Here is a 19,054-nt window from a genome sequence, read left to right on the forward strand (position 1 = left end):
TTTTTTGCAGCTTTTAAAATCTGCTAGAAGATGAAGACTGCCCTGTGCTGTGTAGGAAAATACAACCCATTCGTCCAGCTGTCTAGATGCATTAGTTTTGAAATAAAATAAAAGAGTAGCAATATATTATTAAGAGTTCAGGACAGATATGCATGGTCTGGATTAGATACCAGATGAATGTGAGAAAGCTGAGAATCTTAATGTAAACCATCTAGGGATTCAATAAAATAAAAGCATTGAGTGTTCTAATTATTCATACAGCACAGAAATATGCACATGTTCAATTACCAACCCACCAATGTTCTTATAACCAGAAAAATCTGTCATAGGAATGGGATGCACACTGCACACAGCCTGTAATCATCAGGAGGAGCTGTATGCAAATCTGCCCAAAGGTAGGAACTTCTCTTTAAAGTTGATGTTCTGGGAGGAAAATAAAGTGGCAGGTGCACTCACTGTCCTCAACAACTACCCCTACTCCTGCTACATTTAGGAATACCATAGGGAGATTTGTGGAGACACAGGGGACAAAGAGATATCAGAAGAGAATAGGGGTTAAATAAATTCCCAGAAATACTAAGGATCAAAAATAGTCTTTCCTGGAGGTTATAATGTAGACAGGTCTATCACAATTCCCTGAGTTGTTTTTTCGCTCACTTTGGCTGAGATGTCGAGAATGCAAAACAAGACAGAGATCTAGGTACTGGTGACTTACATGGTTCTAAGGGTTCCTTCTGTGTTGGGCTCTGACCTCTTCTCCAAGACACTGAACAAAGGCTCCATCTTTTCTGCCAAGTCCCTGTAGTGAGTGATCAGTTCCTTCTGCTTCAGCAGGTTCTTCAATCTTTCATCCAGGCTTTCTCCTTGCTGTTCATTAGAGAATGTGTTCTCAGTGGAGGGGTGCTCACCCTCATGCACACACATGAACCCATGAGCCCACACAAGTACAAGAATTCACAATACAAGCACTCTAATGTAGTAACATGTTTAGTTTATTAGTTATTGCTAATATAAGGAGCAATCACAAGGGATACTTGAGAATATGGTAAACTTTTGTTGGATGAGAGAGGACATAATGGGCATGAGAGATAGGCAGCTCACTCATTGCAGTGTCTATCCTATAAACATAATAGACAGGTGTCCATCTGGGGTCCTGGCCTGTTAGACATCCCTATATAGGAAGTTCCTCAGGCTGTGCAGTATAGGAATGTTCCCCAGCACAGGGATATTGGATGGTGACGGACCAGCACGCTGGCCTTGTTCCCTGCTTTCCAGTGATATAGGAGGTGTGCAAATTCCTCCAAAAGCAGCTCTTATAAGAACAGACTGACTCACTAGAGGCACAAAAGTAATGAGCTCAGGCTTCTAGAGAATCTCCACAACCAGGCATCAAAACTGAACCACCAAGTTCAGGAATGTTCCCACAACTGGGGACATCACAGACTCCTGTTCTTCCCTATAAGGTGATTGTGTCAGGGATTTGTGTGAGTAACAAAAAGCTGACCAGTTCAGAGAATAATGACTACATGTATTATTTCATGCTGAACAATATTCCATAGAAAGATAAGACAACATTGTATTTCTAATTCATGGAACAATGGGAATCTGGGTAGTTCCTACATCGAGGCATCTCAGAAGAATTCTATTACAACTCTGATGTTTCCTAGATTCTCTGTGGACAAGTACTTCATATTCTGGAATCAAAACTCCACTGGGGACAGCAGTTTTACTTTCTGGCTAATGTGTGTGGATTGTCATTGTGAAACATCACTTTCTACCAGCAGCAATCTCTGAGGTTCCTTTCCTCAATCCTCCATGAGGCTGATTTTCATCATGGTGAACAACTTTGAAGAACAACTGTTACTGAGTGCTGAAGTCACAGCACATGGTGAGTGCTTTAGTCCATCATGAGACTACGCAGGGAGCACTCAGACACCCCATTGTCACACCACAGCAAGGCCATGAGACTCCTGCTGGATAGAGATGGAGCTGAAAGCACACTGAAAGTCAGAATCTCTCATCACATGAAATCCATCAGAGCTCCATGCCAAGATTAACTGAAGCAAGGTTAGGCAAAGGTGGAAAGAAAATGATAGCTGGCAATGCTGATGAGGACAAAACAGGATACAGAGAAAACACAGTGAGCTTTCACACCCTTGCATGTGCAATCACCTTTCACCTAGAGCAGAGAAAGTACCCAAACCCTGAGTAAACCTATCCTGCTTCTCAGAAACCATGTTTTGCCATAGTGACCCCTTGTCACATTCTTGTACTACTTTTCTTCGGCTTGCTCCAAAGCCTTTTCTTGCAGATAAATGTTTTCCCCTCTACAACTCCTGAAAGCCATTGTGTTACACTATTCATTGTGTCATTTAGTTCTCGAGAACTGGGTGGACATGTGGAAAAATGGGCAGCAGTATACAATATATGCTGAAAGTAAAGTGAGCAGACAAAATGCTTTCTCAATGACATTGATTGACCTCCATATCAGTAATGATGTTCCTCAATAAGTGAAATAACATATATTCAGAAACACACACACAAACACACACACACAAACTCATTAATGCATACCAATACATAATGCATATCACTGCTACCCCATAAGAAGCTCTGCATAGGAGCTCTCCTCAACACAACTACATGAAACTGTGTGATATATGATTGACCAATCTTTGAGAATGTACTGGATGTTCTAGCAGTGCAGGAGTGTTTGCCAATCATTCAATTTCTTACAATAGGAAAACTCGGCAGAGAGACATGTGAATGATCATAGAAATGATAAATTGGATTGTATTATGTGGGAGTCGAGTTGTGGGTGCATAGTTACACGTGGATCTCTATGTTTATGGTTGGACAGGTGGGCACCCTGCCTGCACTGCCTCAGCTTACCTGATGCTCCTCAGCACAGGGTTCACAGATCTTCTCCTGGACCTCCTTAAAGAGCTTCTTCACCTCCTCACAGGTCCCTTGTAGTGCAATCTGCTCCTCCCACAGCTTTCTCTTCTCCAGTCTTAACACGTGGACATGCTTTTTCACCTGAGTCAAATCTCGTAGGATCAGGCTGTGGAGGTAACTGAACAACCATCCAAAAATGTTACGTCCCAGCCACCATACATTTACCATCCCTACCTACAAGTACCACCACTCCTGAGAACTCCTAGGCCCCCAGACAACCCAAGACTGGAACTCACAGTAGCCAAGCCAGCATCACTCAGAAGTAGGCCTAGTCTAGTTTTTCAAACAACTTCTGAAAACCCTGTTGCTCTCAGGACAGCATGAAACCCACACCTGTGCTTACCTTTTCATGGTATTGGGAAAGCATCAGCAGGTAGAGAGAAGACACTCTTTGAGGGAGGGCAAAAATCCCAAATGGAATAAATTCTGTCTAAAGAACCCATGGAAACCACAATGGTGAAGTCCCTGCCAAAGCCAAAGAGACGTAGGCTGACTGACACCCAGTTCATGTTTCAAACCATTTATAAATCTAGGGCCTCATATAAAGGACATTACTGAGAGAAGCTATGTGTCTTTTAACACTTAGCAAAATAGTTCACAAGGCACAAGTTCAAGGGTCACAAAGAAGGCTGCTTGCTAAGGGGTAGAAAGTTAGAATGAATGTCTTTACTGTGTATCAAAGACAAAGAGATCAAAATCAGCCCCTCACAAGCTTATTATGGCACTTGCCTGTAGGATTCATTCTCCTCAATCAGCTGGTTGCACTTGTTCATGGAATCACTGATCTCCAGGGGCAATTTCTGAAGGTCTGACATCACCCGTTCATGATCCTTTCTCATCATCTCAAAAGAATTCAGCCTATGGTAGGGCATGAGCCCAGGAGAAAGAACCCCATGAACACAGGTCTCAAGGATCACATGAAATCAGGCTGTGTTGTGGACTACCCCAGCTCAGTGGATGCCACAGCCTGGCACCTATACACTGGGAGCCTCCTGGTGTTTATTAAACTTCCTATACTGTTACCAGGTCAGAATAGGCAGGGGGCCAAATACAGTTACACAGGGTTGTATCAGCATCCTCTGTGGGTTTGGAGCTATAAATTGGCTACTTAAAAAATTCTCAGGAGTCTCTGCCACATATGTATTACCAAGAGAAATCTCTGATAACATTTGTCCTGTCTTCAGAATAGGAATATCTATTCTGGGTGTCTATTTTTAACACAGAGGATTAGAGCACACAATCAGCATTTCTAGAGAGGAGTCCCAACTTCAGGGTACCTTTGTAAACTCTACAGGGCAATCCAATGTTCCACCAAGGTGAGCACAGTAGAAAAGCAATATGCTGATCAAAGTGGTGTTACCTTAGCTCAGAAGTGGCTTATTATAGAAACTGAGAATGTCAAACCCCAAGTGTCTTCTGGCTCCAAGGAGTATTTGTCACACACACACACACACACACACACACACACACACACACACACACACACACACACACACTGTCAACCCTTGCCACATACATCAAGATGCCCATGTTATGCAGAGAGCTGGCAGTGTTTCAAAGTATGAGGAAGAAATAAGAGTGGAGCAGTGATGAGCTTGAAGTGTCCCAGCCATAAACTGAGATTGATAAATGTGACCAGGCCCCTTCAGCTGCTGGCAGGAGCTATTACTACATAAACATCTGTTGGTCAAGCACTAAGACTTTCCACAAACTCATAGTACCTAATGTGTCCTTCAAGCCAGCACCTGCCACAACATCTTTTAATGCATGTTGAGAGCTCCCACACTTCTGTCCCTATACCCAGACTGTGATTCAGGCCACAGGCTCTGCTGTTCAGTTGTAGGAAGCATAGCAGCCTGTGTCCACATGTCACACCTACCCAGGTTCCAGGGTCTGCCTGTATAATGCACACAGGAAAGTTAGTTTAGGCATAAAGACACCCTGAAGTTTTGCCTCTTGAACTCAGGAAGGCTTGGCTTGACTCTGTAGGGTCAAGTAGGTCAGCAGAGAACTGGGGTAATGATTACCTGTTATTCAAATTCTTCTTAGTATAACTGGCCAGGATAGCCCTCAGCTGAATTCGTTCATATTTCATACTCTGTAGCTTAATGGAGAGTTCCTCCAACATCTCCATCTGCTGGGCCTCCTTGGTGATGGTGGAAAGTTGGGATGGTGTCTTCCTAGTACTCCCTGCAGTTAGATGAAGACATGTCAACTGGAATACTTGGATGGCATACTATAGGAGACTCTATGCTGAGGGCCAAGAAAAAGCCCAAGGAAGAGGATATGCAGGGGACCCAGTAGACACATCAGAGAACAGGGCAGCTATGCTCACTCTGGTGTTCATAACCTATGGCTCTGACTTCAAACACCATGGATCATCATGGGAATCATTCCCCAATCAATCCTCTGTCCTTGAAAGGCATAAGCTCCCATACCCATGTAGATTTGGTGGAAAGTGTTACCTTATATCTGATGTAATGCACTTAAGTCCTGTTGTCCTTAGAGCTTAGTAGCACCTAGTCCTGATCACTTGTGTCTAGAACAAAATCACCTGAATGTCCAAGACTTTGGCTCATGGACAGGGTAGACTACCTTCCTTCTTATTAGTTCAAGATTCCCATGGAAATGGAAGGAATCCATTCAGATGAAGAATAGCAACACCCCACCCTGAGAGATACACCCCATTAGTCACTCTTTTGCTCCTGCTGGCCTTTCCTTTTCACTCACAAGAGGTTAAGGCTTTCCCAGAAAGCAGGGCTGTCAGTGCATGGCTCCATCACACTATCCATGAAAAACATTTACTCTGGGCCTGCTCTTAGGGGACCAAGAGAAGTAGGATATGCCCATTGTTTTTCAGATGCTCCCAGATATTGAGTCCTACTCTTGCAAGCATCACCACAAGCTCTACCTCCTCACGAAATCTTCCTATACCCTGAAGAAGATTCACTGTGCTTTCCCCAGAACTGTTTATTTCTCCATGTTTTACACTGAATCTGAATGTCAGCTTCCTTTTTTCTCTTTCTGGTCTCCCCTTGGTCTCTGTTCTCTCCCAAGCAGCTTGGCCAGGCTTGCCAACATGTCTTAAACACTGAAAGTCATTTGATGTTCCCAGAGCATGGATGACATTACAGGGAGCTTCAATGGCTCTCCACAATACAATACAATTGTTCAGAGTAGGGACTATTTGGGTCACTAACAGTCCTCATCTACCAATTAACTAGATCTTCTGCAATTCACTCAAAGCCATAATGACCATCCAGGAACTTCAGCAGATACATAATGGAAGACCTTCATGCCCTTATTACAAAGACAGTGACCTTTGCCTGTTTCATTAGAATATATTCAATACTACTTGTATGGAATTTGAAGGCTCACTTCCAAAACATCACAGGAAATTGGTCAGCCCCTTCTAGAGATCTCTAATCAATAACAGGAGAAATAAAGGTTTCTAGGTAAATAATTCAGAATGGTGTGGAGGAAAGTTCAGTCCCCTGAAGGCAACAAGCACATTGTGGAGGATCCACATGACTGGTACAATATGCTGATGTGGTAGGGACTGTAGTTGTCCAGTAAAAATATTGTAATTCCCATAATGGATTACAATTACCCCCAGTAATTAAAATTACTTCAGCAGAACAGATTCCAACCATCACAGGTTATCAAATGTGTGATCAACTTGTGACAGGTCAGACAAGAGTCACTAATCATTGGGGCTAGAATCTGAGCCCCCAACACAAGAGCTAACAGTCCCATGAAGAGTGGTGGTTCATTCCTGCACTCATATTTGAGAAAAGAGGATTGACTATTGAGAGGCCACAGAGATATGGAAAGTCATTTTCAGCAATCAAATCTGTCATACTCATGGTGAGGGTATGTGGTGTGTCACTGCTATGGTGCTTCTCCTAGAGCCACATGAAAGAAAAATTTCTTGATCAGGAGTCACTTGTTTCAATGTACATGACTTAGGCAAGTGGGCAAAGCAAGCTTACCTTAAAATATTCATTGGAACATAAGAAGGACAGACAAATGACACAAAAGGAGAGTCCTTGGTCCTATACCTTTTCCAGAGCCCAACTTCATACTTTTGATTTACTGACAGTCTTGAAATGAAGAAATGGCTCCATGCTCAGCTTGAATAGCAAATTCTCCAGAAGTATGGATGTGGTTTCAATAGTGTACTTTGTGAACACCAGAACAAATGAGTGGTATGTGATGAACTAAATCCATTCTGATGTTGTGTCACACTGACAAATTGTTAGACAAGGTGAGGTATCTCTGCAATACCCAATTCAAAGGACAGAACCTACCCTACATAGTACCTCACTACCTCATCTCAGTCAAACATGACACACTGAAGGATTCTCAGGAAGTAATGGACAGATGAGTCTTTGCCATAGCAGGTTCTGAAAGACCAGACTTTAGTCTTTCCCCTGTGGATGTCAGTTATTTCTTAGGAATGTGAAAGTCTCAGAAGTTACCTGGTTTCTTATGTTTCCTTGCATCAGAAGGCCCAGAGGAGAGACTCCAAAGGCTTATTCACAGCTTCAGAGGATGTACCTTGGCTTCATAAACTTTACCCTTGTGCTTTAAGCAGCCTGGAGATAATTGCTACTGTACTTTCACTCAGGTAGTACAGGGATGGCCAAATCACTTACTTGATGCTTCAGACTCACATGGTATGTGAGAATTCACACAGGGAAGAACATAGTCCCAAGATTCAGAAAACCATTGCTTCTAACAGCCCAGGTCATCCAAAGCTGGCAGGAATGGGCAATGTCTGCCCATGTGCACTGGCTCTAATAGCTCTCAGGCAGAACTGGAGACCTGTGTGCCACTCACAGCAGGTAAGTCAGAAACCTTAGGGATCACTGTAGACAGCAGCATTTGGTGCCACAGCCCTGCTAGTGGCTGTGATGTAAAGCATAACAACCTCACCATTTGCCAGGGCACACTTCTTGTCCTATAAGTACTGTCACACAACTTATCAGATTCCAGTGGGGGTAAAGTACATAAAGGTATTGAAATCTTATTAATTCCCTTGTGTCTTCTCCCACATCACTGTGAAACAGAGGGTCCCCAGCACAAATGCCACAGTCTTGTCAATTTCTGACAAACCAACCATCATGAATCCTTGATGTGGGCAAATCCTTTAGTTAACCTGAAGAGCAAGATGGATCTAATGTTTCCCAGAAGCTGCCAGTTCCTGAGCCTTAGCCCTGGAATCCTCAAGGCTGTTACATACAGAAAGCTCCCTAGTCCCTTCCTTGAACTCACTGTGTCTTCCCCAGGACCATCTCATTCTCCATGTATTCCAGGGAGACTTGGTGCCAGCATCCTTCGTCACTCCAGTCTCTCCACATTCTCCATTCCTCCTCCCAAGTATACTTTGCAGTCTTGAAAACATGTCTATAAGTGAACCTTATAGGCGTTGAACGATCAACCGTCCTAAGGGCAGTTGGTGCTGCTACAACAAGTGACATCACAGGATTCCAAGAGATCTCCAGGATACTATAGAATTTCCAGAAGGCACTGCTGATGTCATGTGCACAGCCTTTGCCTCCTTGCTCTTTAGTCCTCCATTAACATATCAGAAGCTTAAGTTTCCATTCAAGTATTCTCTCCTGTGACACAGGGGAAGCCTCAATACCTCCCCCCATCCAACGTTAAGAATTTCTCTCTGCTTCATTAGAATTTTTTCACTACTTCATGTAGTGAGATATTCACTTTGTCTGCACCTGTGTCACTGACCAAGCCCATTGGGTGTGGGGACATGGGTGGATGTGACCTGGGGGAACTAGTTTTAGGAAAGGGGCCCCAGAGCATTCTCTTGCTTGCTGGATTGGGACAGAGAGCATCTGGACTCATTCCTCGGACCAGGAACTTGCTGGTGTTCATCTGTCCTTGTTGGAAGTTATTTCTTCCTCAATGAATATCTGTTCAGACTGTTTTTCCTGATCCTTATTAAACCATGATAATTGGTGTCAGATTTTTCAACTACAAACCATTACTGGAGTAAAAGGGCATGATTTGAAAAACATGAAAATAGCCTTAAAAGGGGATAAGGACTTGAATAGTCCATTAATAATATCAGCTGAAGCTGAAAATGAATTACAATGAGTAGAAAAGAGGATACTAGAGATACAGGTGAACTGTATGAATCTTAAACTAGACTATATTCTGGTTATATTACCATCTAGAGACAATACTTCAGTGATTTTGATGCAGAGGGAAGATGTCATATTAGAATAGATACTTCTACCACATAAACAGAATAAAAACTAATAACATATATAGAAAAGATCTCTGTCTCTGTCTCTGTCTCTCTCTCTGTCTCTCTCTCTCTCTCTCTCTCTCTCTCTCTCTCTCTCTCTCTCTCTCTCTCTCTCCTATTTTCCATTCCTAACCAGGCTCAATCCTCCTGGTCACACATGCCTTCCTCTACTCCCTCTCATTTTCTCCTACTTCTCTCTCCATTAGCTGTCCTCCCCCACTTTACCTGAGGTCTGGGGGACTTGTCCCTTCCCAGTTCTGTGAGGGACTTTATATGAATCTCTTAGAATACAACTTGTATCCTAGTTCCTCTGGTGATGTGAATTATAGGCTGGTGATCATTTGATCTAGTTCTAAAATCCATATATGAGTGAGTATATACTGTGTTTCTCTTTTTGTGACTGGGTTACCTCATTCAGGATGGTTTCTTCAAGTGCCATCCACTTGCCTGCGAATTTCAAGATACCATTATTTTTTCTGCAGAGTAATATTCCATTGTGTAGATGTGCCACATCTTCATTAACCATTCTTCAATTGAGGGGCATCTAGGTTGCTTCCAGGTTCTTGCTATTACAAATAGTGCTGCTATGAACATAGTTGAACAGATGTCTTTGTTGCATTGATGTGAATCCTTTGGGTATATGCCTAAGAGGGGGATTGCCGGGTCCTGTGGTAAACTAATTCCCATTTTCCTGAGGAACAGCCATACTGATCTCCAAAATGGCTGTATGAGTTTGCACTCCCACCAGCAGTGGAGGAGTGTTCTCCTTTCTCCACATCCTCTCCAACATAAGTCATCACTGGTGTTTCTAATTTTAGCCATTCTGGGAGGGGTAAGATGGTATCTCAAAGTTGTTTTGATTTGCATTTCCCTGATAGCTAAGGATGTGGAGCATTTTCTTAAGTGTCTTTCAGCCTTTTTGATTTCCTCCATTGAGAATTCTTTCTTCAGTTCTGTACCCCATTTTTTAATAGGGTTATTTGGTGTTTTGTTGACTAGTTTCTTGAGTTCTTTGTATATTTTTGAGATCAGCCCTTTGTCGGATATAGGATTAGTGAAAATCTTTTCCCAGTCAGTGGGCTGCCGTTTGGTCTTGTCAACTGTGTCCTTTGCCTTACAGAAGCTTCTAAGTTTGAAGAGGTCCCATTTATTAATTGTTTCTTTCAGTGTCTGTGCCCCTGGAGTTATGTTCAAGAAGCAGTCCCCTATACCAATTTGTTCAAGGGTACCTCCTACTTTCTCCTCTAAGAGGTTCAATGTGGCTGGATTGATGTTGAGGTCTTTGATCCATTTGGACTTGAGTTTTGTGCATGGCGACAGACATGGGTCTATCTGCAGTCTTCTACACACCCTCATCCAATTGTGCCAGCACCATTTGTTAAAGATGCTGTCTTTGCCCCATTGTATAATTTTAGCTGTTTTGTCGAAAATCAGGTGTTCATAGGTGCGTGGATTAATATCAGGCTTTTCAATTCGATTCCATTGGTCTACCTGTCTATTTTTATGCCAATACCAGGCTGTTTTCAGAACTATAGCTCTGTAGTAGAGCTTAAAGTCAGGAATGGTGATGCCTCCTGAAGTTCTTTTATTGTATAGGGTTGTTTTGGCTATCCTGGGTCTTTTGTTTTTCCATATAAAGTTGATTATTATCCTTTCAAGGTCGGTGAAGAATTGTGGTGGGATTTTAATGGGGATTGCATTGAATCTGTAGATTGCTTTTGGTAAGATTGCCATTTTTACTATGTTTATCCTACCTAACCAAGAGCATGGGAGGTCTTTCCGTTTTCTGGTATCTTCTTTAATTTCTTTCTTTAGAGTCACAAAGTTCTTATTATATAGATCTTTTACTTGTTTGGTAAGCGTTACACCAAGATACTTTATGTTGCTTGTGGCTATTGTAAAGGGTGATGTTTCTCTGATTTCTTTCTCTGCCTCTTTGTCGTCTGAAAAAAATAGGGCTACTGATTTTTTTGAGTTTATCTTGTATCCTGCTAGTTTGCTGAAGGTGTTTATCAGCTGTAGGAGTTCCCTGGTAGAGTTTATTGGGTCGCTTATGTAAACTATCATATCTTCTGCAAATACAGACAGTTTGACTTCTTCCTTTCCAATTTGGATGCCCTTGATCTCCTTTTGTTGTCTTATAGCATTAGCTAGAACTTCTAGTACGATATTGAAGAGATATGGACAGAGAAGACAGCCTTGTCTTGTTCCTGATTTTACAGGAATTGGCTTAAGTTTCTCTCCATTCAGTTTGATGTTGGCAGTTGGTTTGAGAGAGAACATAAAAGAGGGAGCCAATATTGGTTTGAAGATAAAGTTGAACACAAAGAAAGGTCGAGGGAACTACAAGACTGCTCCCAACTAACAATCTCAGCTCCCGTGGAAAGGCTATCCTAAATGCCCTTCCTGGAGAGTGAGATCAACAACTAACTTCTCCATGGAGTCCTCAAGTAATGCCTGTTGAAAACAGGAGCAAACACCCATACATAAACACTGAGTCGAACTAGAACCCAGAAGCAGATGGAGAGGACAAGACCATGCGGTAGAAGTACATAGAGACAGCTTACCTGAAGAAGGAGGAGCTAAGGGCCACTAGACTGATAGCTGGAAAGCCAACAGGGGACTGACTCGGATCCCCCTGAATATGGGTCTCAGCCAGAAGGTCTGAGCAGTCTAAGAGACCTCAGACAGTGGAGCCAGGATGTATCCCTGGTGCACAGAAGGACTTTGCAAACATATCCCCCATGGAGGGATAACTGCCTTATTCTAGAGATAGGAGAGAAGCCCTAGTCCCTACTTCATAGGACCTGTCGGATCTACATGACCCCAACTGGATGGCATTCCCCTACATATGGTATTGTGGTGGGGGGTTGGGAGGGGAGGGGGTTTAGAGTGCATGGGAGAGGGCAGAGAGGGCAAAAGGGAGGGAAGGAGGGAGGGAGGGCTGGAGGGGAGGGAGGGAGGGAGGGAGGGAGAGGGAACTGGGATCGACATGTAAAATAATAAATTTAAAAAAAAAAAAAAACGCTTTGACTCCAAAATTTAAGTTGATCTAAGTTGATCAAGATCTGAGTTAAACAAAAAAAAAAAAAAAAATGACAAAACATCCAACTAAGTAGTCCCCATGAGTTCTGCGGACCTCTCAAAGGTAGGGGAAGTGTTCTGTTCTTGTCCTAAAAGGAAAGCTTCCATATTCAAACACCCAAAAGACACTGAACATGTAGGTACCTACAGAATAGAAGATAGCTCTCTACAAAGAACCATTTAATGAAGAGGAATCTGATTTATGGTAAAAGTATTTAATTCTAGTGAACTATTTGTTTCATTTTCTTTTTCTTCCTTTCTTCCATTCTTTCTTTCTTTCTGCTTGTGTGTGTGTGTGTGTTTGTGTGTGTGTGTGTGTGTTTGTGTGTGTGTGTGTGTGTGTGTGTGTGAACTAATTCTGTACAGGAATCCATTTCTCTTTACTATCTAGTATTCCTTTAGCCCAAGTTTATGTAAACCAATTTTGGCTTTGGAGTTGGATTTGGCTTTCCTTCTTTAAATTCAAGCATGTTGTTAAGATTATATTCACAGTTTCTGCTTATATCAAGAAATCAATTGTTGTAATTTAGAAGCTATCAAAATCTGGGGAATGTTATTTGCCTTTATGCAGTTTTCTCTCTGAAATCCTAATCTTTCTCATACACATTTTAAAGCTTATTGCTGCCTTTCTCAATATGCATACCTTAAAAGTTGAAAACTTTACATTAATATTGACATGTAAATTTTCCACAAGGAATAATAACAATTCCTAAAAGCAATATTTGAAGTCTCCAGAAAGAAGATGGGGTCCCACTTCGTCATTTCCCCTTGACTCAGTCTGATGCATTTGGACTACAAACATGACCCTGAAAGCTGTTTGAAACTCTTATGCTCGAGACAACTCCTGACTAGTTAGATGAAATGTGTACCTTTTCATTACACTCTGGCCAGAGTTTCAGATAGAACTCCAGTCAAGCATTTCCTGCCACACAGACACTAGCTATATATGTCACAGTCAGTCCCATTGAGAAATTTGGTTGCTAAAAATTTTCTTCATACAGGATTCCATGGAGCAATCATCATTCCATTTCAGTAGGATGTAATCTTAAGATAGTGAAGGCCCCTATCACTTCTTTTGGATTTTAGGAATAATGTTCATCTTCATAGGGTTTATTTTAGTTACTTAGGGTTGGGTATGGAAGGTGATGCTTAGACTGGGGTAGGGTATGGTTGGGAAATGTATGGTTTAGATTGGATATAGATAGATTAGGCTATCTTCTTGTGAATTATTTTAGTAATAGTGAGTTATTACTATTATACAGCTTACATCAGTATAAATTACTATATGTGTCACCTATGTAAAATTAAGTCTATATTCTCTTCCCTGATGAATTGTATATATTTTTGCCATATTGTGTAAAATCTTTCAATTTATGATATTTTGTGCATAATATCTTTACCATATTCTATGTATGTATACTTTAACTTATGTTCAAAACATATTTTGTATATCGATACAATTTAGGATATTTTTATCATGCTGCACTATACAGTTCTACCTCTGGTCAAGACATTTCAACTCTACCTTTCTTTTAAAGATTTACATGTATTTTTACGTACATAGTTATATTGTTTAGGTATTTGTCCCTGCTTTACTCAGGGAAGTTTCAACCAGTTTTGTAGCTACAATCCTGAGTATTACAGATTATCCATCACCCATGTTTCTTATAACAATGAGATTAGTCAGAAATAGATGCTTAATCTTCAAACACTTCATAGACATTCAGAACATGGCATTTAAATGTTTTAATATTAGTACTCAGTTGATGTGAGACACTATTGCTCAGTAAAATGTTGGGCACTGTTTTCACTCCTTCTGGAGTCCATCATGGCATCGGCTAATGGCCTCTTGGGCAAAGAACTGCCCCCACCTTGACCACTGATTTGGACCTGCGCTCCTATCTATGAGCTTGCAGGAAGCAAACATAGAAAACTGTTGAACCTTGCCAAGTCATGGTAACACCTTGCTTCTTTACTGGTCTGTCAGATACTCTAGACCTTAGCCAAAACTGGTTGTACCAAAGTTGCTTTGAGACTTTGGGCGACTGTCCAGGTAGCTTGCTCTTTCTGTCCTCGCTGCACCATTGGGAAGTTGCCCATCTGTACTTCCTGCCTACCCTAGTATTGTTGTTTTCCTTCTCATGTCTTTGATGACATTGAAGATTAAACTATCACAATTATTATTCTCTCTTCCTAGTTAGATATATTAGGTACTAGACTTAAGCTTCCCAGCTTAGGACAACTCTATTATAAACTCTGTAGCCTTCACCCTAGAACTAGATATGTAGGTCTTAAGTTTGTATGTTCTCGATTTTCCTTTTCATTTGTTATTCACATTTGTTATTCACTGTTTTTATATAGTTTTTTTATCAAGCCTAAAACTTTTCTTTAGAATATAAGGGGAATTGTAGTGAGATATTCACTTTGTCCATACCTGTGGCACTGACTAAGCCCATTGGGGGTGGGGACAGGGGAACCCAGAGCACTCTCTTGCTTGCAGGACAGGGACAGAAGAGCATCCAGAGGCATCCTTGGGACCAAGAACTTGCTGGTGTTCATCTGTATCTGTTGTAAGTTATTACTCTCTGAAAAAACATCTATTCAGCCTATCAGTTTTTCCTGATCCTTATTAAACAACGATATCATTTGTTTGTTTGAAGATTCTCTATATTGATTTTCAGAGTACCTGCATCAATTTTTATTTTTCCCAACTGTGAATGAGGTTTTTTTTTCCCCTCACAATCTACCCCAGCCTTTGCTGTCAGTTGCTTTATTGATTTTTGATACTCTCACTGGGGTGAAATGAAATTTCAAAGTTGTTTCAATTTGCATTTCCCTAGTTGCTAAGGATAATGAACAATTTTTAGGTACACCTTGGCTCTTATTAGTTTTTGTTTGAGAACTCCATCTGAATGGTCTTTCCTCTAACCATGTGCATTTCCTTTCCCAGGAAGTATGAGGTGAAAAGTGCTGGATATTGAGACTTGTGGAGATGGCCTGAAGTCAGTTTTGTTGATGGTGTCAGTCCACTAGGGGGCACTGCAGCATTCCTAGAAATTACTTTCCTTAAGGTGCCTAGAGATTTGAAGGTTGAGAAGAGGCATAAGGACACAGGGCAATCCACTCACAAAGCAAGGAGTAGGGGTGATGTTGTGGAGATCAATGGGATCTTCACCTCTAAATCATTCAGTTGAAAAACACAGATTTCTAGGTCCTGTTTACTGGATTCCATGTATCTATCAACAACAATTCTCTAAACAAAGTAGAATCCCACTGGGCATTATGAGAATGGACTCTCAAGGGAAAAAAAAATCTACTGCTATTTCTTTTTTGGCATTATGGTTATTATTTCATAAATTCAAAGAAATAGAAATTATTCCAATACCCTTTATACCATACATGACATGTATGTATAACACACACACACACACACACACACACACACACACACACACAGTGTAAACTAGAAAGAAGAGGAAGAACTAGTTAAGAAGGCAAAAGTGGGCCTCACTGAACTGGAGCAGGGATTCCCAGCCTCATATGAACCAGCTGTGTTTTCCTGCACAGCATAGTGGGAGAGCTCCGCAGAAGCTAAGAGATGGAAAACAAATCAGGGTGGAAACAGGGGTGGGGCTTCTATGGTTTTCTTATAAATAGCAGCTGTGTTCAGATTATTTTCTATGTACTTGATGGTCTTAAGTCCAAGAAATTCCTTTTCTTGAATACAGTGTATTGCATGCAGGTATGTCAACTATTGTAATTTAAGAGTCCTGCCAGCTATTTCTTGTTGAAGGGTGGGCACTTGCCCAGCAGTGGATACCCAACACAGAATGAATCCAATGATGTTGTTGTATCATACTGCTTAATTTGAACATTACTTATCTTACTGGTCTTTTGTCTCTGCTTATATGTGTTTTGTGTTTTCGTGAGGTTTTTTGTGGGAGAGTTTATGCTTTGTTAATTTTTTTTTAATTTTGCTTCATTTGGGTTTTGTTTGTTTGCCCCTTTGTTTGACTTAAAGGGAGAGAAAAAGGAAGAATACGGAGTTGGGTGAGTTAGAAGGCAAGGAAGTTTGTGGAGGTGGTGGAGGAGGGGAGACAAGATATGAATATATTATTGTATGTATATAAATTTCAACACATTTTATAACTTAAGAATTCTGCTAGGACTTTCTCACTGAGTATATTAGCCACATGTTAAGGTGAACGACATGGCCACACATAGGTGGACAAAACAGAATGAACTCAATGATGTTTTGCATCATATTGTATGGTCTGGGTGTTCTTTTGGTGCTTTGTCTTTTCTGGTTTTGTTTGTTTGCCTCTGTGTTTGACTTAAAGAGGGAGAAAAAGAAAGAATGTGGAGTTGGGTGATTTAGAAGGTGAGGAAGTTTTTAGAGGTGGTCGAGGAAGGGGGAAATAATGATCAGAATATGTTGTATAAATAAAACTTTCAAGACAAAAATTAGTCAAAGTATCATGCTAGGATTCTATAAGACATTTTTAACCCCCCAGAGCGGTAAGTTGTCACACTAGCATTCTGCATTAATGCATTCTCCTTCTTTAGACATTTTCCTCCAAACCCCCCTTATAAGAAGTGTTAAATTAAACATACAGTGTCCCTGGGTCCCTCTCATTGTCTGTCACAGCTGTTGAGAGATTTCCATGCAGAGCCATGAGGTGGAAGTGGGTGGAGTTTCTTTTTCAGATGAATGAGGAAGTTGGGTGATTCAGAGAGAACCTGATATGTGTAAGCACAAGTGTGCTTGGCACAAGACTTGGCACCATTACAGCTGGAGAGAGGACATCCAAGTAACTGGACAGGGGCCATGGAGAGGAAGCTGGGAGCTGTGCTGGGGATTCTGTGGGTGTGGATTTGCTGTGAGTTGTGCTCTCCTACATTGCTTTAGGGATTCTCCAGAGATGTCAGGGTGGAGGGGATGAGCCAACCTAGAGCTCCTGGGCAGTCATCCTCAAGGTGTCTCCTGGGATATTTGACAGGTGTGGGTGAAAACCCCTCATGATTCTGGTTTGCTTTTCTGTTTCCAAGCAGTGGTGAGAGGAGTTGAGGTGGAGCAGAGTCCTTCAGTCCTGAGTCTCCATGAGGGAGCTAGTTCTACACTGACATGCAAGTTTTCTGCAACCATGGCAAATGTGCAGTGGTTCCGACAGAATCCCAGGGGCAGCCTCATAAATCTTTTTTACATGACTCCAGGAAAAAAAGGAGAATGGGAGATTAACTGCAATGTTCAATTCTAAGGAGCGCAACAGCACCCTGCACATCAGGGATGCCCAGCTGGAGGACTCAGGCACCTACCTCTGTGCTGTTTATGCACAGTGCACAGTGATTCCAGCAAGCCTGCAGCCTGTCCCCAAACTGCAGCTGGGTGTGCAGCTACAGCCATGAGATAGGTTGACTCTGCAGGAGGTTTTTGCAGAGGTGTGTGTTTTTTATCAGATCACCAATTACAATGGTGTGAAGAAACATAAAATTACCACAGCATAAGTTCACACTTAAAATGATGTAATGTTGAAACATAGAAGGATAAATGTTCTTAAATATCAGACCACATGAGTAAAATCTACACTGTAGTTTATCAAATGCTTCTGCTAATGTCATAAATTATAAACTGTGTTATACACCCCAGTATCATTTTAGTCATTTCCCGAGATTGGAAACTGAGAGCAACTGTTTCCACCTGTGTTTATAGAACATGGGCCCACCAGAGAAGCTAATCTTCTCACCATGCATTTGATAAAAGAATTAATTGATTGCTAAATTGTTAATTAATTAAGCCGTTCAAAGCAAGACAATCTTGAATCAAAACATAATGTCAACATTGTCTTGATATTTAAAAATATACTTAATTGAGACCAGCCTATCCACTTGAAAACTGAAATAGAGACCATAAAGAAAACACAAACTGAGGAATGCTGGAAATAGAAAAACTGGGCAAACGATCGGGAACTACAGACACAAGTATAACCAACAGAATACAAGAGATGGAAGAGAGACTCTCAGGCGCTTAAGATAAACTAGAGTAAATAGAGTCATCACTCAAAGAAAGTATTAAATCCAATAAATCCTTAAAACAGAACATCCAGGAAATGTGGGACACTGCGAAAAGGCCAAATTTAAGAATAATAGGCATAGAGGACGGTGAAGAAGCCCAGGACAAAGGTGCAGAAAACATATTTAACAAAATCTGAAGAAGGACATGCCCATGAGAGTACAAGAAGCATACTGAACACCAAATAGACTGGACCAAAGAAAAAAGACCCTTCGATATATAATAATCAAAACACCTAACATACAGAATAAAAAGAGAATATTAAGAGCAGAGAAGGAAAAAGGCCAGGTAACATATAAAGCAGACTTATCAAAATTACACCTGCCTTCTCCATGGAAACTCTCAAGGCCAGAAGGTCCTGGATAGATGTTCTACAAGTACTAAGAGTTCATGGATGCCAGCCCAGGCTACTATACTCAGGAAAAATCTCAGTCAATATAGACAGAGAAAACAAGATATTTAATGACAAAGCCAGCTTTTCACAATATGTATCTACAAATCCAGCCCTAGAGAAAGTTCTGGAAGGAAAACTTCAACCCAAGGAAGTTAACTATGCTCCCAAAGACATAAGCAATAGATTATCGTATTCCACCACAACACAAGGGTAAATAAGGACAAATATATTCACAATACCACCGCCAACAACAAATCTAAAATAAACAAGCATT

General features: G+C 41.2%; 1 pseudogene; it reads left to right on the forward strand.

Annotated features, from left to right (window-relative positions):
- The first annotated feature begins 17,144 nt into the window (after positions 1-17,144).
- LOC127214667 (T cell receptor alpha variable 22-like) lies at positions 17,145-17,722 on the forward strand (annotated as a pseudogene).
- The last annotated feature ends 1,332 nt before the right edge of the window (positions 17,723-19,054 follow it).

The sequence above is a fragment of the Phodopus roborovskii genome, unplaced genomic scaffold (assembly GCF_943737965.1).
Source record: "Phodopus roborovskii unplaced genomic scaffold, PHOROB, whole genome shotgun sequence".
Taxonomy (NCBI): Eukaryota; Metazoa; Chordata; class Mammalia; order Rodentia; family Cricetidae; genus Phodopus; species Phodopus roborovskii.